This window comes from Musca autumnalis, unplaced genomic scaffold (assembly GCF_047663935.1).
Source record: "Musca autumnalis isolate F117 unplaced genomic scaffold, ASM4766393v1 scaffold_5, whole genome shotgun sequence".
Taxonomy (NCBI): domain Eukaryota; kingdom Metazoa; phylum Arthropoda; class Insecta; order Diptera; family Muscidae; genus Musca; species Musca autumnalis.
The window spans coordinates 62,959,727-62,985,670 of NW_027412088.1; the positions used below are offsets into that span (position 1 = coordinate 62,959,727).

The window sequence follows — 25,944 nt, forward strand, 5'->3', positions numbered from 1 at the left end:
TATTGGTCCATGTTTTGGAAAGAACAACGATGACGCCCCATAGCTCTTTTTTAAAAGGTAGTACTAGTAGTTAAGCTGTAGGAGCAGCTAATAGGAGGAAGATCTTAACGAATACTTTCATAAACGAAAAGAAACTAATTGTTCCTATTTACTTCAATCCACTTCGTGGTGTAGAGTATAAAAAGTTTGGCCCGGCCGAACTTACGCCGTTCTTAATTTTTTTTATACTCAAAATCAGCTATCCAGCAGCCAGATTAGACAGTAGGCAGGCGGATAGGACAGTGTTGTGATAAATACCTTTATAAGTTTTACGGGTCAATCTGTTTTGGCAGTAAATATTGATGACGTATGAACCAGGGGTCGTATCGACATAAATCATGGTATTGAAAATAGTAAGGGGACGGAGGTGTTGAAAAACTATTTTTTTGATCGGCTTTTGAAGCAGAGAAAATGTGTCCCACAAATTTTAGAAAAAACATTTGTTTCAACATTTGACCTACATTCAGTCTTGTAAGACCCCCTAAGACTACTATAGAATAATATTTACTTAACATATTGTCAGATAAGATAGTATATTTATTGTTTTGTTTGAAATTTCTATGTTTTATCAAAGTATAAGGTTACATATGTACGAATATATGTAATTTCAAATAGAGCTTTTGGTTCATAACAATAAAAACTCTTGAAAACTAAAAACAAATAATACGACCATTTTCAAGTGGTAGGAATTTCATAAATAAAAAAAAACAGTTGTGATATAAAAATTAATTATTTTCTCGAAGTACTTGTAATTGTTGGAATATTATGTTTGGTTGATAAATAATAACAATAGAAAACCTATTAACTAGGTCTCAAGTAATGTTTACATAGGGAAAGATGATAGCAAAGTCTCAAAAAACTTTTTTTGAGGAAATTGGGTATTTTCGGAGGTGTTCTTTACTTTGAGATTTTTTTTGATGATTGGTGTTTGGGTATCCAAAGTTTTTTGGTGAAGAAGTTATTCAAAAATATCTTCGGTGGAAAAGAATGACCGGTTTGAAAATTTTGTAAATAAAAACCCTCGAAATACAGCAAATTGGATAATACTGGCTAGACTTAAACGCGGATATATATGGATAGTTTTTTAATTAACAAACAATTCGGAAGAAAAAGTGGTAAATCTTCAAAGCTATCTTAAATGGGGCCTACCTTTGTTTGAGGCTATGATTTTCCTTGGGGAAAATATCAAGACGTAGAGTAATACCGACAAATTTCATGTTTTGGTGGGATACTGAGACTACAACTTTCAAAATAGCAAAAATCGGGATGTACCGTTCTGTAAGGGCAATCTGAAGGCGGGGACCTATATCGAAAAATGTCTGGTGGAATTTTTTATACCACCAACGAAGACTAAATATCAAATTTAAGTTATTTCGGTGAGATACTGAGGTCACAACCTTCAAAATACCGAAAATCGGGAGGTACTCTTCTATGGGGGCCATATGAAGGCGTGGACCTATACCGACAACATTCGCGTGGAAGGACTGAATACCAAATTTCAGCCATTTCGGTGGAATATTGAGGGCACAACTTTTAAAATACCGAAATCAGGACTGTTTTATGGGGGCTATATGAAAGCTTCGACATATACCGACAAATTACAGGTGGAAAATTTACTACCCCAAATGAAGACTAAATACCAAATTTCAGCCATTTCGGTGGGATATTGAGACCAGAACCTTAAAAATACTGAAAATCGGAAGGTTCCGTTCAATGGGGGCTATATAATGATGTGGACCTATACCGACAAATTTGAGTTGGAAAGTTGTATACCACGAGGGCTAAATATCAAATTTCAGCCATTTCGATGGAATATTGAGGGCACACCTTTCAAAATACCGCAGATCCGGAGCTACTGTTCTATGGGGGCTATATGAAGGCGTCGACCTTTACCGACAAATTTCGGGCGAAAAGTTTTATACCATCATCGAAGACTAAATACCAAATTTCATGCATTGCGCTGAGATATTGAAGCCATAACTTTCAAAATACCGAAAATCGACGGTACTGTTATATGGAGGCTATTGAAGGCGTGGACCCATACCATAAGTTTTCAGGTGAAAAGTTGTATAGCCTCAACGAAGACTTTATACCAACTGTTAGCCATTAATGAGTCTAAAACCTTCAAAATATCGAAAATCGGGAGGTACCGTTCTATGGGGGCTATGCGAAGATGTAGACCTATACCGACTAATTTCAAGTGAGAAGTTTTATATCCCCAACGATGACTAAATGCCAAATTTCAGTCATTTCTGTGGGATATTGAGGTCAAAACCTTCAAAATACCGAAAATCGGGAGGTACCGTTTTATGGGGGCTATATGAAGCGTGGACCTATACCGAAAAATTTCTGGTGGAAAGTTTTATATTGCTAACGAAGACTAAATACCAAATGTCAGCTATTTCGGTAGTATATTGAGGCCACAATCTTCAAAATAAGAAAATTGCGAGGTACCGCTCTATGGGGGCTATATGAAAGCGTGGACCTATGTATATAAACAAATTTCAGGTGGAAAGTTTATTACCCCCAATTAAGACTAAATACAAAATTTCAGCCATACCGGTGGCATATTGAGACCACAACCTACAAAATACCGAAAATTGGGAGGTACCGCTCTATGGGGGCTATATGAAAGCGTGGACCTATACCGACAAATTTCGGGTGGAAAGTTTTGCAACCTCAAGGAAGACTAAATACCAAATTTCGGCCATTTTGGTGGGATATTGAGACCAAAACCTTCAAAATACCGAAAATCGGAAGGTACCGTTCAAAGGGGGCTATATAAAGATGAGGACCTATACCGACAAATTTGAGTTGGAAAGTTATATACCCACAACGAAGGTTAATACCAAATTTCAGCCATTTCGGTAGAATATTGAGGACACACCTTTCAAAATACCTCAGATCCGGAGCTACTGTTCTATGGGGGCTATATAAAGGCGTCGACCTTTACCGACAAATTTCGGGCGAAAAGTTTTATACCATCAACGAAGACTAAATACAAAATTTCATGCATTGCGCTGAGATATTGAAGCCAAAACTTTCAAAATACCGAAAATCGGAGGTACTGTTTTATGGGGGCTATATGAAGGCGTGGACCCATACCATAAGTTTTCAGGTGAAAAGTTGTATAGCCTCAACGAAGACTTTATACCAACTGTTAGCCTAAGTTAGAGTCTAAAACCTTCAAAATACCGAAAATCGGGAGGTACCGTTCTATGGGGGCTATACGAAGATGTAGACCTATACCGACTAATTTCAAGTGAGAAGTTTTATATCCCCAACGATGACTAAATGCCAAATTTCAGTCATTTCTGTGGGATATTGAGGTCAAAACCTTCAAAATACCGAAAATCGGGAGGTACCGTTTTATGGGGGCTATATGAAGCGTGGACCTATACCGACAAATTTCTGGTGGAAAGTTTTACATTGCTAACGAAGACTACATACCAAATGTCAGCTATTTCGGTAGTATATTGAGGCCACAATCTTCAAAATAAGAAAATTGCGAGGTACCGCTCTATGAGGGCTATATGAAAGCGTGGACTTATGTATATAAACAAATTTCAGGTGGAAAGTTTATTACCCCCAATTAAGACTAAATACCAAATTTCAGCCATACCGGTTTCATATTGAGACCACAACCTACAAAATACCGAAAATTGGGAGGTACCGCTCTATGGGGGCTATATGAAAGCGTGGACCTATACCGACAAATTTCGGGTGGAAAGTTTTGCAACCTCAAGGAAGACTAAATACCAAATTTCGGCCATTTCGGTGGGATATTGAGACCAAAACCTTCAAAATACCGAAAATCGGAAGGTACCATTCAAAGGGGGCTATATAAAGATGAGGACCTATACCGACAAATTTAAGTGGGAAAGTTATATACCCACAACGAAGGTTAAATACCAAATTTCAGCCATTTCGGTAGAATATTGAGGGCACACCTTTCATAATACGGCATTTCCGGAGCTACTGTTCTATGGGGGCTATATGAAGGCGTCGACATTTACCGACAAATTTCAGTCGAAAAGTTCTATACCACCAACGAAGACTAAATACCAAATTTAATGCATTCCGCTGAGATATTGAAGCCAAAACTTTGAAAATACCGAAAATCGGAGGTACTGTTATATGGGGGCTATATGAAGGCGTTGACACATACCATAAGCTTTCAGGTGAAAAGTTGTATAGCCTCAACGAAGACTTTCTACCAAATGTTAGCCATTTCGGTGGTATAGTGAGACTAAAACCTTCAAAATACTGAAAATCGGGAGGTACCGTTCTATGGGGGCTATGCGAAGATGTAGACCTATACCGAAAAGTTTCAAGTGAGAAGTTTTTTTATCCCCAACGAAGACTAAATGCCAAATTTCAGCAATTTCGGTGTGTTAATGGGGCTAAAACGTTCACAATACCGAAAATCGGGAGGTACCGTTCTAGGGGGGCTATATGAAGGCGTGATCCTATACCGACAACTTTCAGGTGGAAGTTTCATAGGCTCAACGAAGACTAAAAACCAAATTTCAGACATTTGGGGGTTTTTAAGGCCACAACCTTAAACATATAGAAAATCGGGAGGTTCTATTGGGACTATATGAAGACGTAGATCTTTACCGACAAATAGGGCTTAATGTGTGTTGAACATATTATAATACGTTTAGATTTAGGAAATCGAGTTGATTTCAAATGTCAAATAAATTTTTCGTCAAATAATATCCACTGGATTTCTGATAAGGATTTAAAATTTGAAATTCATTCAATGTCGTAAATGTAACTCTATGTAAGGCCCCCCTTCCCCCAATATGAAGAAATTTGAAGATTTCAATGATATTTTCAAAACACGTTAAGTCCTTTCGGAATCCCGACTGTATTTTACATCTGCCTTCCGCAGACAGTCTTAATGACTAAAGAATACTTAAATCAAATATTGGTTCCAATGATAATATGACCCTATTTCGCATCTGCTTTAGTCAATTGTTCCCAAAATCTCTCTATTACGAGTTACACATGTCGTCTTCCATGATACTGTTTATCTTGTTGTTGTTGTTGTTGCTGTTCTACTATCTCAAATATGAATTTACTTCCTGTTTAACAGGAAGATCCGACAACCACACACAGATTTATTCTAGTCTATTTTTTATTATAGTTAAACAAGCCATATGTCCAAACTAATTTCTGTTTACAGCCCACATGTGAAGTGAAATCTTAGAATAGTTGTCGGACTTGTTTGCCACAGTCAAACAGACATATGTTCCAGGTAGATTGTTTTGTGGGTATTTGTGATTTTCGTCAGTCCGTCTGTGTTATGGATGGTATTTTACAAGTATCTGGAATTGCACGATGTTTGGATATGGTGTCTAACATATTTCACTAAAATAAATATTTGCCCATGAATTCTTTTGAAATCAGTAGATGACGGTAATGTGTAAGCTATAATCCCAGGCCAAGGTAAAACTACCTGATGGTTTAGCTCTAAACAAAAAAAAATATTAACCAAATACAATACAAAAGGTTAAATCACTTCTTGGTAATATGAGATGGGATATTTAAATGTGTATGCTTTGTTGTTGGCATTGTTGTTAATTCTTCCTGAAACCGTTAATAACCACTTTGGCTTAATATTATGGAAATGTTAACTAGCAGGAGGTAGGGTCATTAAGGACAGAAACGAAAAGATACAATCAAAACAGAGATTAAAGATAGCCGGTGATAAACATAACATTAAAGAAAATACAGTATTTCCGAAATCATAACCACATAAAGGAAAAGGGAGGAGACTCAATCACAAGCCGATTTAAGATGCCGTAACAAAACAAAAAAAAATTTTAATCATTTAAATCTTTCTTAAATCAAACAAATATCAAAATATAATTTTAAATATAACTGGAAATAAATTTATTTCTTAATACCTCTTGCGGTTTCTGTATTAGTCACTACTCTATTTCGAATGCAGCTTGCATTGATTTTTCAGATAAAAAAATTCCATTCCATATGTTTGGAAATTAAAACCACCAACATATGTATGGTCGTTCATGTGGCTGATTTGTTAATTTTAGAAACCACCCATATCGATATGTTTGAATTTCAATATGTTTTTTTTTTTCTATTCTTTAAAATCGTTTCATATTTCAGGGTTACCGAAACATACACACGCATGAGCATAATTTTATCTCTTCTTTGTTTATAATTATATGCATAAACACATTTCTTAGAATCGGGTTACGTTTTTTTATTCACAGTCAAGCACACCTAAAACGATAGACAGATTTTGCCGATATTTTATCTATTCTAAAATCAAAATTTTAAAATGTTGATAAACAGATATGTAGAAATGCATGTAAATTCGTTATAGCTTTGCCCGCCTGTACAACTACCTTAGTAAACCAAGAGGTTATCACAAAAATTTATTAGCATTTCTGTTTGAAGTTTATTGACTTTTTATTGTGTCTTTCTTTTGTTTTTTCTTTTACCTCACCTAAAAACAACACATTAGACTGGACAACAGACATCTGCATTGACAATCACCACCACCGCCCACCCCCCTGTGATATGAAAATTTATTGAATATTTACCAATTGAATTTTAATTATTTATTGAAATTTAAGTTGAAAAAATATTCATTTCTTGTCCACACGCTGTTTGTTAATAAATTTTGTTCATGCTGTGATTTAAATACCGTACGATTTGAATGCCGTTTCTTGTAACAGGAGAAAATTGTAATCGGAATAATATAAAAAACTTCAAAAACTTGTCCTAGATAACAAAATTAAAACAGCAAATTACTTTTAAACTTGTTACGTGGTGGTAAATTTTATCCCATCAATGTCAAGTTTTCAAACAGATTTCTAAAATAAGTAAAGGGTATTATGACTTTGTAAATTTGTATGTAACATGCATTAGGAAACGAAACAGATCCATAGATCCTTTTAGGGATATATGTACATAGATAAAATCATTCATTTTTTGTACACAGGTGATAATCAGTTCAGTTCAGTTTTAGATATAGCTCCCACACATACATACATACATATATTTAGACCGATTTCATAAATTTGATGCACCAAACACGCTATGTACATATATCGAATTTCCGTAAAAATAAACATTTTTAGATTTTTTTTTCTAAATTTTAGTTTTGTACTCTGAGTTGTGTCGAAGTTTTTACTTCATTTTACGTAAATTAATAAATAATAATTATTATTATTAACCATAACTAATAAATATTTTTTCTTTGTATATTTCAGGTTAGTTAAAATCACAAATTGTGATTTTAGGTACTGGTAAGCCGTAATTGAATTAAAAAAAAATTTCGATATAGTTTTCTGTAATTAAGTACACACAGAAAAAATGGCCTATCTAACAGATGTCCCAAACATATTTTGCAGCAAACATATATTTGTTTGCAAGCAGTCCCAAACATAACATATATTTGGGTCCTGCAAACAAATATATGTTTGGGTGCAAACAAATTATATGTTTGGGTGCAAACAAATTATATGTTTGGATGCAAATACAAACCCGAAAGCCACAAAAACAAACACATGCACCAGTGGTGGCTTTCTGAGAGCAAGGGAGCGTAAATTTCAATGTGAAACACATTGAAATGTATGCTCACTTACTCTCAGTAACCGCTCACTAGCTACCTCAAACATATACACACATTTATAAATGGTTGTGGTTTAATGAAAGGCATAGAAAAAAGCAAAAGCAATAACAGACACATTGGTACATAAAAAATTCCAAAGAAATACATAACAGACTTTAATAAAAGAAGAACTAAATGAAACAGTTTATAAAAAGTCACACTTTTAAAAAGAAAAAAATTATATAGAAACATCGTTGAACGCCTCTCCTTAGTTGTGAAATAAAACACATGTTCCTCAAAGTTGACACCATCAGCTGGTAATCGGCATCTGGAATCAAATGATTACACTGTACAACACAAAAAATAATTACAAGATAATTCGGTCAGATTATGAAAGAGGACCGAAAAAAGAAGACACGTGTATCGGCGTTTTGAAAGTTTACGTCGGGACGTAACTTAAATAGGCGTGGCAAGTTCCGCCCATTTCTACAGGTTTTGAAATATTCGACATTAGATTCCTTGGAATCCTTGCATTTTAGGTATAAAGTGTCTTAATCAATATTACTGACAACAGTGCGGGGTATCTCTTTATTAAAAAAATGAACTCTCATGCGAGTCACTAAGGGGTAGTTTATACTATATGTAAATGTCATATGACATGCAATTTTCCATCATTAGTATATAGTCGCTAATATGTGCAATATTGGGGGTTTTCCTTACGCCATTTACTTTGTGCGTCCACACCAACAAAAATGTAATAAAATTACGTCTCCAAATTGCCTGCGTGGGTAGATATGGAATGTTTTTATTTCGTGTCATATGACATTTACATATAGTGTAAACTACCCCTAAAGGGGTCTTTTTGGTCCTTTTTTTCAAAAACGTTTAAAAACTTGTTTAAAATGTGATCGTATCAGATCAAAATATTCTACAAAATTATTTGTCATAAAATTTTACTATAGGTTCCCGAATACACCAAAACTCTAAATCGTACCTAAACTCCAGGAATCTGCCAAAGTAAAATCGCATTTTAGGGTTAATGTTGTACTTTATCTGAGTTTATTAAGTTTTTTTCCACAAAACTTCATTCTAGATAGAAGACGTCAAAGACAAAAATAATCTCCATCAAATTTCAATATAAGTCTCCGAATAAATGAAATATGTATTTGCAATATATATCAAGAAAATATATACATACATCAAATTTGCCAACAAAACACCCAAATATTTATAGCCTATACCACAATGTGGAAAAGGGTATTATAAGTTTATTTTGGTAAAACAATGTAGTATACAAATCTTCATATCTCGACGAGAGAAGCGATTTTGAGATGTGTGTCCGTCCGTCTGTCCATTTTAAATTGCACCGGGTAAGAGTATAGGTCGAAAAAGATGCCTACAATTTTGAATGATGATCTGATATTCTTTAGCGGGTGAAATGGACCATTACTTTTGTATGAAAAATATAAAAAATTTATTTTTGGTCGATATTTTAATTCCTTGAGGACATATATATTTCGCAAAGTAGCCTACATATGGGAGAAAACTACTGACCTTTCCTCTGATGTAAATTGCAATAAAGTGTTTGCTAGATAATGGGCCTACTGCCTAATATATAATGGGTTCTGTGTAGAGAACCACATTTTTATCCCATGCTACATATTGTCTCTCAAAAAGTTTATGTAACACCACGAAATATTCGTCCTAGACCCCTTATTTGGTATGTCAAAATTCATATCTCGACGAGATAAAGCCATTTAGCGATGTGTGTCCGTCCATTAAAAATTGTAAACAAGCTTAAGGCCGCAATTATGGACCGATTGTAACGAATTTTTTAAGGAGGTTGGGTTCGGGCCAGAATAGAAATGATTAGTTTTTGGTGATGATCGTGAAATGTTCAGGGGATGAAATGGACCAAAAACAAAATTTTAACCAATTTTGTAGCGGCTCTGTAGGTCAAAATAATAACCCGCAAAATTGTAAACTAAGTTTGAGTTTATGATGAAGAAGCGTACAAACCAACGTGAAGATCAGATAATACTTAGCGGGTTAAAGGGACTGAAACTTTTGTGTGAATTTGGTAAAAATTTCAATAACGTAGCGGTTAAACAACGGAAGTAGTAGTACTACACAAGTGGGTTTCATTACATTTTAGTTTGTGTGAACTAAATTTTCCTTTCCTGCTACAAAAATTTCTTCGTCATGCTAGATAACTTTTTGGTTTTGGTCATAAGTATTATACATTACATCTCTGATATTTGATAATTAATTTTCAAAATCATTGAAAAGAAGTTCCGTGGAGAGCGATTGTCCAGGGATAGTGGTATAGGGTATCCCATGGTCGGCTCCGTCCGACTATAGACTTTTCTTACTTGTTTTTGAATAAATTTGTTTCGTTCTTTTTTCGAGTTGATGCATGAAAGTAACATGAAATTTAGTTCTAGACGAAACGTGTTAAAAGAGGAAATTTTCTACACAAAATTTCATTGTAAGTCCCAGAACAAACTAGATATCTATGTAAAATACTTTGTTAAGAAAATGATGTTACAAAATTAGATATTATAGGTAGAAATTATTCGTTACACTTTTAGACTCTTAATTAAAATTTATTCCATACTGAGTCAAAATCTCCTAAAATACCGCACTTTTTAGGGGTTGTGTCAAAAGAAGAAATGTTCTATATCAAATTTCATTATGAGTCTCCGAACAAAAGAAATTTGTAGCTATAACATTTAACATCTCCAGAAGCTTTCGCTTTCTAAATATGATTTAGGACCATATTCTACCGTTTTTATTCACATTTTCGTTATCTGCGGTCACAAAATAGATTTCATTGATGTTTTTCATAATTGATGTTTGACGTATTTTAGTACTATAAACTATAATAACGCCATTAGGATAAGTCATAGGTTCCTGATATTGTATATGAAAATGCGGGGATAGTATGCGGCTTTTGTCCAGTGAATATATATCTGACATACGAGTCCTAACATCCATGATTTTGGCATGGTCCTAACAACTATAATGATGGCAGCTACTCCTGCTCTCATAAAATGTACTGAATTTCAAGTATTTTAAGGAATCTTACCTCAAATATTTTCAAAGTGTTGAAATGGTGGAAACTTGTTCACTATTTTTGTTTTTGGCAATATTTATACCGATATTTCCTTGGTATGTAATGTAAATAGAAGTTTCATTCCTTTGACTTCTAGTGAAATTTAGGAGAGAACATGTTTGTCTCTGACATCATTCATCTCAAATAATATTTTCTGGGAAATTTTTGCAAAAACTCAGATGAAGTACGTAAGACATTACTCTATAAAAGGTGTTTTTGATTTTTACATATTTCATTAGTTTATATAAGACTAGCAAAATGCCCGCTACTTCGTATGCGGAAAGGATATAAAAAAAAACAAATAAACAATATATAATATGGAAATGACAAACACTGAAAATTTAGTCGCGCTAATACCAATTTTAATCAATATTTATTTTTATCTTAGTACTGTACGTACCCCTTAAGTTCGTTTTTAAAAAAGATCAGCCGTATCTCACCCTTACACATTAACAGCGAGATCAACGTTGCACACCAATACACACCCTAACTCCAAAAAATAAAAATTCCAGCACTGTCCCTACACCCAAAACAAATTGAGTACCATTAAGTAATTTTCGTATACTTATGGTACGTATTTCGACGACATATCTCAGCCATACACGGACATTAATACAAAATAATTACAGTAAATTCCATAATAATTACAGTAATTCCAAATCTCAAGATTGCAGCTGTATCCGTTCGTCCAATTCCAAATTGTACCAAACATTAGTATCAAGTCGAACTCTTCGTACCCATAAGAAAGATTTTCCAAAACTACCTCAATCCTTCACTTTAGTAGTAATCTTATTCCAAATTTCAGGATTCAAACTCTATCCGTTAAACCAAATTAAAATTGTACTAAATTTAGAACAATTTAGAATTTTCGTACCAATTTTCAAAACTTCCTCAACGCAACAGGGCTACAATAATCATACTTTCAAATTGCAGGATTCCACCGCTATCCGTTCACCTACATACAAATTGTACTAAATTTAGTACCATTTAGTGCTTTTCGTAACCATAAGTTTGCTTTTTCAAAACAACCTGAATCCTACTCTTCGACTGTAATCGTAATTCCAAATTTAAGGATTCCAGCTCTATTAATTCACCCGAATCCAAATTGTATCAAATTTAGTACCATTTCTTTCCCAAACAAAAATTTCAGGATTCCAGCTCTACCCGTTCACCCAAATCCACATTGTACCATATTTAGTACCATTTAGTACTTCTCGTACGCACACGTACGACTTTTCAAAATTTCCTCAATACTACACTCCTACAGTAATCTTAATTCCTAATTCCAACACTATCCGTTTACTAAAATTCAAATTGTACCGAATTTAGTGTTTTCTGTACCCATAAGTACGAATTTCCAAAACTACCTCAATTCTACTGTCCGACAGTAATCTTAGTTCCAAATTTCAGAATTCCAGCTTTATCCGTTCATCCAAATCCAAATTGTACCAAATTTAGTACCATTTAGTACTTTTCGTACTCAAAGGTACGAATTTCTAAAACTATCTCAATCCTACACCCCTACAGTAATCTTAATTCAAAACTTTAGTATTCCAGCTCTATCCGTTCACCCAAATCCAAATTTAGTACTGCTCGTAATCATAAATACGAACTTCCAAAACCATTTCTTATTTCAACGCCATTTCCAACCTTGATACTTAAAATTCAGGATTCCAGTTCTATCCGTTCATCCAAATCCAAATTGTAATAAATTTAGTACCATTTAGTACTTTTCGTACACATAAATACGAATTTCCAAAATTTCCCCAATCCTATGATCCAACAGTAATCTCAATTTCAAATTTCAGGATTCCAGCTCTGTCCGTTCACTCGAATCCCTATTGTACCAAATTTAGTACTTTTCGAACACATAAGTACGAATTTCCAAAACCACCCTCATATCTCAGTCCTACACTTCACAGTAATCTTAATTCCAAATTTCAGGTTTCCAGCTACATACATACGTTCACCCAAATCCAAATTGTACTAAATTTAGTACCATTTAGTACTTTTCGTACCCATAAGTACGAATTTTCAAAACTACCTCAATTCTACACCCCACCAGTAATCTCAATTCCAAATTTCGAGATTCCAACTATATCCGTTCACCCAAATCCCCATTGTCCCAAATTTAGTACCATTTAGTACTTTTCATTCACATAAGTAAGAATTTCCAAAACTTCCCCAGTCCTACACTCCAACAGTAATATCAATTCCAAATTTCAGGAATCCAGCTCTATCCGTTCACTCAAATCCAAATTGTACTAAATTTAGTACCAATTATTACTTTTCGTACACTCAAGTTTCCAAAAACCCTTTGGTGCATCTTTCTTACTCTTCATCAGTGATCCTCAGTCCAAATTTGAGGAATCAAGCCCTATCCGTTCACCCAAATCGAAACTGTACCAAATTTAGTGCTATTTAGTATTTTTCGTACCCTATGTACGAATTTCCAAAACTTCCACAATATTAAACTCTACCAGTAATCTCAGTTCCAAATTTAGAGATTCCAGCGCTATCCGTTCACCCAAATCCACATTATACAAAATTTAGTTCCATTTAGTACTTTCCGTACACATAAGTACTAATTTCCAAAACCACCTTCATATCTCAATCCTACACTTCAACAGTAATATTAATTCCAAATTTCAGGTTTCCAGCTCTATCCGTTCAGTCAAATCCAAATTGTACTAAATTTAGCACCGTTTAGTACTTTTCGTACCCATAAGTTCGAATTTTCAAAACTACCTCAATCCTACACCCCACCAGTAATCTCAATTCCAAATTTCGAGATTCCAGCTATTATCCGTTCACCCAAATCCCCATTGTATCAAATTTAGTACCATTTAGTACTTTTCATACACATAAGTACGAATTTCCAAAAGTTCTTCAATCCTACACTCCAACAGTAATCTCAATTCCAAATATCAGGATTCCAGCTCTATCCGTTCACCCAAATCCCTATTGTACCAAATTTAGTACTATTTAGTACTTTTCGTACACATAAGCACGAATTTCCAAAACTACCCTCATATCTCAATCCTACACTACAACAGTAACCTTAATTCCAAATTTCAGGTTTCCAGCTCTTTACGTTCACCCAAATCTAAATTGTACTAAATTTAGTACTTTTCGTACACATGATTGGTAATTTTCCAGGTCCATACAGTTTTTAGTTGTTGTTATTTCTGGCCGATTTCTGAATTTATTCCCCTAATGTTGTCTTCAACAGCAACTCATTTGTGTAATTGATGTTTATACACCATTATCACCAACTGCGACATCTGTTGCAATGGAAGATAACAAATGTCTTGTCTTTCTATTATTTAGTGGTTTACGATAAAATAAGTGCGCCTAGAAGTAAACTACAAAATTTGAAATTATGTGTGATCTCTTACGATATCAAGAAGTTATGGCATTGTTAATTGTACACATGTCTTGCAGAGGGCCAACTAAGTGAATAAGTACGTAATAGTAATGAAAAATAAGGATTTTTGTTGTTGTTATTTTTTGTGGTTCCAGGACGAATTTTCTAAAACCCGGCCTTATCTCGCACATTTGCATCAACAGTGACCCACTGGTAAAATTTCAAGCTCCTAGCTTTAGCCGTTTTGGCTGGGCGTTGATGATGAGTCAGTCAGTCAGTCAATCACTTATCACCAAGCTCATTTATATATATAGAAGATACTAGCAAAATGCCCGCTACTTCGTATGCGGAAAGGATATAAAAAAAAAACAAATAAACAATATATAATATGGAAATGACAAACACTGAAAATTTAGTCGCGCTAATACCAATTTTAATCAATATTTATTTTTATCTTAGTACTGTACGTACCCCTTAAGTTCGTTTTTAAAAAAGATCAGCCGTATCTCACCCTTACACATTAACAGCGAGATCAACGTTGCACACCAATACACACCCTAACTCCAAAAAATAAAAATTCCAGCACTGTCCCTACACCCAAAACAAATTGAGTACCATTAAGTAATTTTCGTATACTTATGGTACGTATTTCGACGACATATCTCAGCCATACACGGACATTAATACAAAATAATTACAGTAAATTCCATAATAATTACAGTAATTCCAAATCTCAAGATTGCAGCTGTATCCGTTCGTCCAATTCCAAATTGTACCAAACATTAGTATCAAGTCGAACTCTTCGTACCCATAAGAAAGATTTTCCAAAACTACCTCAATCCTTCACTTTAGTAGTAATCTTACTTCCAAATTTCAGGATTCAAACTCTATCCGTTAAACCAAATTAAAATTGTACTAAATTTAGAACAATTTAGAATTTTCGTACCAATTTTCAAAACTTCCTCAACGCAACAGGGCTACAATAATCATACTTTCAAATTGCAGGATTCCACCGCTATCCGTTCACCTACATACAAATTGTACTAAATTTAGTACCATTTAGTGCTTTTCGTAACCATAAGTTTGCTTTTTCAAAACAACCTGAATCCTACTCTTCGACTGTAATCGTAATTCCAAATTTAAGGATTCCAGCTCTATTAATTCACCCGAATCCAAATTGTATCAAATTTAGTACCATTTCTTTCCCAAACAAAAATTTCAGGATTCCAGCTCTACCCGTTCACCCAAATCCACATTGTACCATATTTAGTACCATTTAGTACTTCTCGTACGCACACGTACGACTTTTCAAAATTTCCTCAATACTACACTCCTACAGTAATCTTAATTCCTAATTCCAACACTATCCGTTTACTAAAATTCAAATTGTACCGAATTTAGTGTTTTCTGTACCCATAAGTACGAATTTCCAAAACTACCTCAATTCTACTGTCCGACAGTAATCTTAGTTCCAAATTTCAGAATTCCAGCTTTATCCGTTCATCCAAATCCAAATTGTACCAAATTTAGTACCATTTAGTACTTTTCGTACTCAAAGGTACGAATTTCTAAAACTATCTCAATCCTACACCCCTACAGTAATCTTAATTCAAAACTTTAGGATTCCAGCTCTATCCGTTCACCCAAATCCAAATTTAGTACTGCTCGTAATCATAAATACGAACTTCCAAAACCATTTCTTATTTCAACGCCATTTCCAACCTTGATACTTAAAATTCAGGATTCCAGTTCTATCCGTTCATCCAAATCCAAATTGTAATAAATTTAGTACCATTTAGTACGTTTCGTACACATAAATACGAATTTCCAAAATTTCCCCAATCCTATGATCCAACAGCAATCTCAATTTCAAATTTCAGGATTCCAGCTCTGTCCGTTCACTCGAATCCCTATTGTACCAAATTTAGTACTTTTCGAACACATAAGTACGAATTTCCAAAACCACCCTCATATCTCAGTCCTACACTTCACAGTAATCTTAATTCCAAATTTCAGGTTTCCAGCTACATACATACGTTCACCCAAATCCAAATTGTACTAAATTTAGTACCATTTAGTACTTTTCGTACCCATAAGTACGAATTTTCAAAACTACCTCAATTCTACACCCCACCAGTAATCTCAATTCCAAATTTCGAGATTCCAACTATATCCGTTCACCCAAATCCCCATTGTCCCAAATTTAGTACCATTTAGTACTTTTCATTCACATAAGTAAGAATTTCCAAAACTTCCCCAGTCCTACACTCCAACAGTAATATCAATTCCAAATTTCAGGAATCCAGCTCTATCCGTTCACTCAAATCCAAATTGTACTAAATTTAGTACCAATTATTACTTTTCGTACACTCAAGTTTCCAAAAACCCTTTGGTGCATCTTTCTTACTCTTCATCAGTGATCCTCAGTCCAAATTTGAGGAATCAAGCCCTATCCGTTCACCCAAATCGAAACTGTACCAAATTTAGTGCTATTTAGTATTTTTCGTACCCTATGTACGAATTTCCAAAACTTCCACAATATTAAACTCTACCAGTAATCTCAGTTCCAAATTTAGAGATTCCAGCGCTATCCGTTCACCCAAATCCACATTATACAAAATTTAGTTCCATTTAGTACTTTCCGTACACATAAGTACTAATTTCCAAAACCACCTTCATATCTCAATCCTACACTTCAACAGTAATATTAATTCCAAATTTCAGGTTTCCAGCTCTATCCGTTCAGTCAAATCCAAATTGTACTAAATTTAGCACCGTTTAGTACTTTTCGTACCCATAAGTTCGAATTTTCAAAACTACCTCAATCCTACACCCCACCAGTAATCTCAATTCCAAATTTCGAGATTCCAGCTATTATCCGTTCACCCAAATCCCCATTGTATCAAATTTAGTACCATTTAGTACTTTTCATACACATAAGTACGAATTTCCAAAAGTTCTTCAATCCTACACTCCAACAGTAATCTCAATTCCAAATATCAGGATTCCAGCTCTATCCGTTCACCCAAATCCCTATTGTACCAAATTTAGTACTATTTAGTACTTTTCGTACACATAAGCACGAATTTCCAAAACTACCCTCATATCTCAATCCTACACTACAACAGTAACCTTAATTCCAAATTTCAGGTTTCCAGCTCTTTACGTTCACCCAAATCTAAATTGTACTAAATTTAGTACTTTTCGTACACATGATTGGTAATTTTCCAGGTCCATACAGTTTTTAGTTGTTGTTATTTCTGGCCGATTTCTGAATTTATTCCCCTAATGTTGTCTTCAACAGCAACTCATTTGTGTAATTGATGTTTATACACCATTATCACCAACTGCGACATCTGTTGCAATGGAAGATAACAAATGTCTTGTCTTTCTATTATTTAGTGGTTTACGATAAAATAAGTGCGCCTAGAAGTAAACTACAAAATTTGAAATTATGTGTGATCGTTTACGGTATCATGAAGTTATAGCATTGTTAATTTGACACATGTCTTGCAGAGGGCCAACTAAGTGAATGAGTACGTAATAATAATGAAAAATAAGGATTTTTGTTGTTGTTATTTTTTGTGGTTCCAGGACGAATTTTCTAAAACCCGGCCTTATCTCGCACATTTGCATCAAGAGTGACCCACTGGTAAAATTTCAAGCTCCTAGCTTTAGCCGTTTTGGCTGGGCGTTGATGATGAGTCAGTCAGTCAGTCAATCACTTATCACCAAGCTCATTTATATATACTAGCAAAATGCCCGCTACTTCGTATGCGGAAAGGATATAAAAAACAAATAAACAATATATAATATGGAAATGACAAACACTGAAAATTTGGTCGCACTAATACCAATTTTAATCAATATTTATTTTTATCTTAGTACTGTACGTACCCCTTAAGTTCGATTTTCAAAAAGATCAGCCGTATCTCACCCTTACACATTAACAGCGAGATCAACGTTGCACACCAATACACACCCTAACTCCAAAAAATAAAAATTCCAGCACTGTCCCTACACCCAAAAACAAATTGAGTACCATTAAGTAATTTTCGTATACTTATGGTACGTATTTCGACGACATATCTCAGCCATACACGGACATTAATACAAAATAATTACAGTAAATTCCATAATAATTACAGTAATTCCAAATCTCAAGATTCCAGCTGTATCCGTTCGTCCAATTCCAAATTGTACCAAACTTAGTATCAAGTCGAACTCTTCGTACCCATAAGTAAGATTTTCCAAAACTACCTCAATCCTTCACTTTAGTAGTAATCTTACTTCCAAATTTCAGGATGCAAACTCTATCCGTTAAACCAAATTAAAATTGTACTAAATTTAGAACAATTTAGAATTTTCGTACCAATTTTCAAAACTTCCTCAACGCAACAGGGCTACAATAATCATACTTTCAAATTGCAGGATTCCACCGCTATCCGTTCACCTACATACAAATTGTACTAAATTTAGTACCATAAGTTTGCGTTTTCAAAACAACCTGAATCCTACTCTTCGACTGTAATCGTAATTCCAAATTTCAGGATTCCAGCTCTATTAATTCACCCGAATCCAAATTGTATAACATTTAGTACCATTTCTTTCCCAAACAAAAATTTCAGGATTCCAGCTCTACCCGTTCACCCAAATCCATATTGTACCATATTTAGTACCATTTAGTACTTCTCGTACCCATACGTACGACTTTTCAAAATTTCCTCAATACTACACTCCTACAGTAATCTTAATTCCTAATTCCAACACTATCCGTTTACTAAAATTCAAATTGTACCAAATTTAGTGCTTTCTGTACCCATAAGTACGAATTTCCAAAACTACCTCAATTCTACTGTCCGGCAGTAATCTTAGTTCCGTTCATCCAAATCCAAATTGTACCAAATTTAGTACCATTTAGTACTTTTCGTACCCAAAGGTACGAATTTCCAAAACTATCTCAATCCTACACCCCTACAGTAATCTTAATTCAAAACTTTAGGATTCCACCTCTATCCGTTGACCCAAATCCAAATTTAGTACTGCTCGTAATCATAAATACGAACTTCCAAAACCATTTCCTTATTTCAACGCCATTTCCCAACCTTGATTCCCATACCAAATTTGAAGATTCTAGCTTTATCCATTAAAAATATGCAATTGGTACCAAATTTAGAAACTTTTAGTACTTTTCGTACACTTATAGGTCGAGTTTCTAAATACCCTTTGGTACATCTTCCTAACTCTCCATCAATGACCACTCGTTCAAAATTTCAGAATTCTAGCTCTTCGCGTTTGCCTAATACAATGGATTCCATATTTAGTACACTTTAGCACTTTTCGTACCTTTCTACGACGAATTTCCAAAAACCCCTTTACACAAAAACAAATTGTACCAAATTCTGTACAATTCGATTTTCCAAAACAACCTTAATCCTTCACTTCAACAGTAACCATAATTCCAAATAACAGGATTCAAGCGCTATCCGTGCACTCAAATCCAAGTTGTACCATTTGGTACATTTCGTACCCATAAGTACGAATTTCAAAAACTACTTCCATCTCAATCTTATACTCCAACAGCAGTCTGACCGAATTCCAGGATTCCAGTTCTATCCGTTCCCCCAAATCCAAATTGTACCACAGGTAGTATCACTTAGTAATTTTCGTACCCTTACTACCTCTGTCCTACACTCCAATAGTTATCCTAATTTCAAATTTCAGGACTCAAACACTATCCGTCACCCAAATCCAAATTCTACCTCTATAGCCTACCGCGAACGGGTTGCAAATTCTAACTCTTTCCGTTTACTAAAATTCATACTTTAAATTAAAATAAATAAAATTAAAATACTTAAAATTCAGGATTCCAGTTCTATCCGTTCACCCAAATCCAAATTGTAATAAATTTAGTACCATTTAGTACTTTTCGTACACATAAATACGAATTTCCAAAATTTCCCCAATCCTATGCTCCAACAATAATCTCAATTTCAAATTTCAGGATTCCAGCTCTGTCCGTTCACTCGAATCCCTATTGTACCAAATTTAGTACTTTTCGAACACATAAGTACGAATTTCCAAAACCACCCTCATATCTCAGTCCTACACTTCACAGTAATCTTAATTCCAAATTTCAGGTTTCCAGCTACATACATACGTTCACCCAAATCCAAATTGTACTAAATTTAGTACCATTTCGTACTTTTCGTACCCATAAGTACGAATTTTCAAAACTACCTCAATTCTACACCCCACCAGTAATCTCAATTCCAAATTTCGAGATTCCAACTATATCCGTTCACCCAAATCCCCATTGTCCCAAATTTAGTACCATTTAGTATTTTTCATTCACATAAGTAAGAATTTCCAAAACTTCCCCAGTCCTACACTCCAACAGTAATATCAATTCCAAATTTCAGGAATCAAGCTCTATCCGTTCACCCAAATCCAAATTGTACTAAATTTAGTACCATTTAGTACTTTTCGTACACTCAAGTTTCCAAAAACCCTTTGGTGCATCTTTCTTACTCTTCATCAGTGATCCAGTCCAAATTTGAGGAATCAAGCTCTATCCGTTCACCCAAATCGAAACTGTACCAAATTTAGTGCTATTTAGTATTTTTCGTACCCTATGTACGAATTTCCAAAACTTCCACAATACTAAACTCCACCAGTAATCTCAGTTCTAAATTTAGAGATTCCAGCGCTATCCGTTCACCCAAATCCCCATTATACAAAATTTAGTTCCATTTAGTACTTTCCGTACACATAAGTACTAATTTCAAAACCACCCTCATATCTCAACCCTACACTTCAACAGTAATATTAATTCCAAATTTCAGGTTTCCAGCTCTATCCGTTCATTCAAATCCAAATTGTACTAAATTTAGTACCATTTAGTACTTTTCGTACCCATAAGTACGAATTTTAAAAACTACCTCAATCCTACACCCCACCAGTAATCTCAATTCCAAATTTCGAGATTCCAGCTATTATCCGTTCACCCAAATCCCCATTGTATCAAATTTAGTACTTTTCATACACATAAGTACGAATTTCCAAAAGTTCTTCAATCCTACACTCCAACAGTAATCTCAATTCCAAATATCAGGATTCCAGCTCTATCCGTTCACCCAAATCCCTATTGTACCAAACTTAGTACTATTTAGTACTTTTCGTACACATAAGCACGAATTTCCAAAATTACCCTCATATCTCAATCCTACACTACAACAGTAACCTTAATTCCAAATTTCAGGTTTCCAGCTCTTTTCGTTCACCCAAATCTAAATTGTACTAAATTTAGTACCATTTAGTACTTTTCGTACACATGATTGGTAATTTTCCAAACCATTTCCTTTTAGAAGCACCACTTCCCAACCTTGATTTCCATACCAAATTCCTATATTCCTATATTCCTGGGACCTATTATTGATTTCGTTAATTATTTAGCGATTTCTTCAAATTACAGATTTTGAAATTGAATAGTTATGACTGTACATCTCCATATACGATAAAATTCTTAATTGCAAATAAATCGTGGTAATATGCACAATTTTATTGCACTTTCATTGATTTGCAAACATTTAGTTATTACCAAAAAGTGAGGTCCATGCAGTTTTTAGTTGTTGTTATTTCTGGCCGATTTCTGAATTTATTCCCCTAATGTTGTCTTCAACAGCAACTCATTTGTTCAACAAACCCAACATCATTTATTGAATGAATTTTTATTTTAATTTTAAATTGAAAATTAAAATTTTTACAAATGCATCGTTTGTAATCATCTTTTCTAACTGTATTTTAACGAATGAAAATGTTTTGTGCGACACCTGTTTATACCATTATCACCAACTGCGACATCTGTTGCAATGGAAGATAACAAATGTCTTGTCTTTCCATTATTCAGTGGTTTACGATAAAATAAGTGCGCCAAGAAGTAAACTACAAAATTTGAAATTATGTGTGATCGTTTACGGTATCATGAAGTTATAGCATTGTTAATTTGACACATGTCTTGCAGAGGGCCAACTAAGTAAATAAGTACGTAATAGTAATGAAAAATAAGGATTTTTGTTGTTGTTATTTTTTGTGGTTCCAGGACGAATTTTCTAAAACCCGGCCTTATCTCGCACATTTGCATCAACAGTGACCCACTGGTAAAATTTCAAGCTCCTAGCTTTAGCCGTTTTGGCTGGGCGTTGATGATGAGTCAGTCAGTCAGTCAATCACTTATCACCAAGCTCATTTATATATATAGATAGATAGAGTTTTAATGTATTCTAGGACCTTTAGTAAAATTTTATGACGAACAAACTTGTAGGATATTTTGATCTGATATGATAACATTTCGTAGAATAAGGGGCCAAAAAGACCCCTTTAATATCCCGTATGAGGTTTAAGGAATTTGAAAAATGAAACCAGCTACCCAAAAAAACATGAGTAAAATCAAAATCCATTCATTTTTTGCCAGGTTTTTCGAAAATTTGGCCACTGTGCACCGTCAATTATTTTGTCAATGGCTTATAAAAACGACAGTAACATTCGCATAATGCTGAAGAGTTTAAACTAGTTTTTGAGATAGCACCACAACTTTTCAAACGTTTAATAAATATTTTGAACAATTAAATGCTGACTAAAAAAAATATTGCAAATCAGATACGAGTATAATACAGTTTGTCAAGCATATCTTTTCGACCAGTAAAATATTATAAAAAAAATCCCGAACAAATTATTAAATTAATGTCGGTTTAGTTAAGTCATTTTTGCTCTTTTTGTTTACTAAAATTCTCCAGAAATGCAAACAACCACAATTTTTGCTCTTTTTGTTTACTAAAGTTCTGAAGAAATGCAAACAACCATCAAAGATATGATTTTTTTTTTTTTGGTTTGGAAACAATATTAAATTTAGTTTTATTTCTTATTTCACTGTGCAACACTGAAAATGCAAACAACTTCTAGTGGGCATTTTCTGAAAGTACATATTAAGACTACAAAACCCCTAGTTGGGTTTCGTGTTTTTAGATCGGGTTTGGATTTTATGGCCACATCTATACCGGGCTAAAACGACCCTTTTTTTCAATTGATCCGTGCTTTATCTCAGAAACTAATAAGAATTTTGCTTTGCAGTCTTCATCAATATTGTAGTCCTAAAGAAGTAGAACTTATATGTCGAACAGACGAACTACGAAAAACCACATATAGCGCATCAAAATTGATAAAATATAGGACAGTTAACATAATTTCTGGAATTATGGTCAGTAACTGCCAAACTATTAAGAGTTGAACCAAGTAGCCTTTCGCAAAAATTTGCCAAATAATGTCCTCAGCAATTCTTCAGAGCATTCTGAAACTGTAAAACACTTATTTCATGTCGTTTAGGCGGTATTTCATATCATACTTTCTACAAAACATATTTCAAACAACGTTCACACAGGCTGTTTATTCTCATATTTGAAATTTCAATGTATTGTTCATATATTTATCAAATTGTGGTTGAAAACTATGATAGAAACAACGGGATTGAGGAATTTTACAACAATGATATGATCTGAAGAGTTGTGTATTACACTCCAGCGAATATTTTTCCCAAAGATAACATTAAGAAAAATTTAACGGTTTTGGAGATACGCAGCGAAATATATACAAATCACGGAAATTTTAGATATATTATAAAATTTGAGGTAATAAATGAGGTTATTTGTGTTCATTATGTTTCCAAATACATTATTCTTGTTCTTATCTACAAGTTTGCTGCGAATGTCATGGAAAGATTCGTATTGGTTTCAAAGTTATAGCCCCGATTTTCTTTAAAAAGTCAATATTTAGCCATGTTTAGGTAGGGCCATAAAATCCGAACCCGATCTAAAAAAACTAAACCCAAAGAGGGTTTTTTTCTATTGCGTCTGTACTTTCATAAAAACCGCATTTGAAATTGTTTGCACAAAATTACCTTGAAAATGCTGCACAGTGTTTCTTAACACAATTTATTGTCAAATTTCTTACATCAATAATTAGTTTGTAAATGTCTCCTTCGAAAACATTTATTTGACAAACTGTATACTTTTATACATACATATGTACCCACATGACACAGGGAAAAGTCACACATGTTTCGTGGTCATTTAATAAAGCACACGTTCTCTTCTTGGCTTTATAACTGGTATTGTATTCCAAATTCTGTGTAATAATGATCAGCAGCAACAACAACAATAGAAACCACCGCAAAAGTTACGCATTGCAAAACCCTGCTGGTTAGTTATTTTTGTTGTTAGTTTTGTTTTTGCTTCTTGGTTGTGAAATAAAGCCAAGTAAGAAACAAAACGAAAAAACAGCAACACCATCAACATGTCTTCCGCTTATTTCGTTTTTTTTTTCTTAAAGACTTTAAAAAGTAAATTGCAGCTGTTAAAAAGCACATACTTTTTTGTCAGCCTGGTCAAATTCGTCCGTTCTCTAAACCATCTGTCTTTTAACAAGAGCTCTTTGACTCCCTCATTCCCCTTTAGTTAAATTGTAAGGTACTTTACTTTGTTACTTCATACATACCTACGTATCTTCTTTTCTTATTTGAAGCGTACTTAAAACCAGTTATGGTGTCATCATTGCTGTCGCTTTTTACAGCACTATTTTTTTGTTGGTCAAAGTTGTTACCACACTGACATCACAATCTGAAGAAGTTCAAAAAAAGTTAATGTACTCATCATAATTTCCAAGAAAAAAAAACGCATGTGTCGGTCACCAAAGAAATAAAATGTCTATTTACATTATATATTATAAAAATAGCAGTATTAATTTTGCTAAAAAAATTACATGAAAATATTTCCCAATTTTGTTGATAAAATTTTTTCCTTCGTCCTTTCCTTCCTTTTTCCGTCATTTTTAAAGTCGATACACGAATTTGGAATTCCATCGAAGCCTTGGTCTTCCAGTTCTAGGTGTATCCTGGTTGAAAACCTCTTTTGGTACAGAACTGTTCAGAGAGGTTCTTTCTTATTTTAACTGAGGACCGGGTATCAGTTCAAAGCATATTACAGAGTCAAATGAGCTTTGTGGACATTCCTAACTCTGACATGGCTTGGAATACCTATGAACGTAGGGAGTTGTCGAAGGCTGCTTTATGATCGACAAAAAGGTGGTAGATGTCGATCTGCATCTCTTTGTTCTTCTTCAGGATTTGACGCAGGTCTAAAACCGCATTGGTATGACCCAATTATTTCAATTATCATAGGCTTTAGTCGTACGCACATTATCCCTGACATTGTCTTATATGCAATAAGATAATGTATGTCCCTTTAGGATGCTCAGTTTCCAATCGTCGGGTACGCGTTCCTCCTACTACACCTTTTTCACATGTAATTCGAAACATTCCAGTTGTAATTCGTAACATTTCATTTGTAATTCGATTTTTCTATTTGTAATTCGTAACATTATATTTGTAATTCGAGAATTCCATTTGTAATTCGAATTATTCCATTTGGAATTCGAATTATTCCATTTGTAATTCGAATTATGTTATTTGTAATTCGAATTATTCCATTTGTAATTCGAATTGTTCCACTTGAAATTCGAATAATTCCATTTGTAATTCGAATTATTCCATTTGAAATTCGAATTACTCTATTTGTAATTCGAATTATTCTATTTGTAATTTGAATTATTTTATTTGTAATTCGAACTGTTTTATTTGTAATTCGAATTATTCCACTTGTAATTCGAATTATTCCAATTGAAATTACAAATAGAATAATTCGAATTACAAATTAAATAATTCGAATTTCAAATGGAATAATTCGAATTACAACTAAAACAACTCGAATTACAAATAAAATA

At 34.0% G+C, this 25,944-nt stretch overlaps 1 protein-coding gene across 5 annotated transcripts in view; it reads left to right on the top strand.

Moving 5' to 3' along the window:
- The window catches only part of Gp150 (leucine-rich repeat domain-containing glycoprotein 150), a 132,370-nt gene that overhangs the window by 40,995 nt on the left and 65,431 nt on the right, over window positions 1-25,944 (top strand). The gene's annotated exons all lie outside the window — the stretch shown is intronic.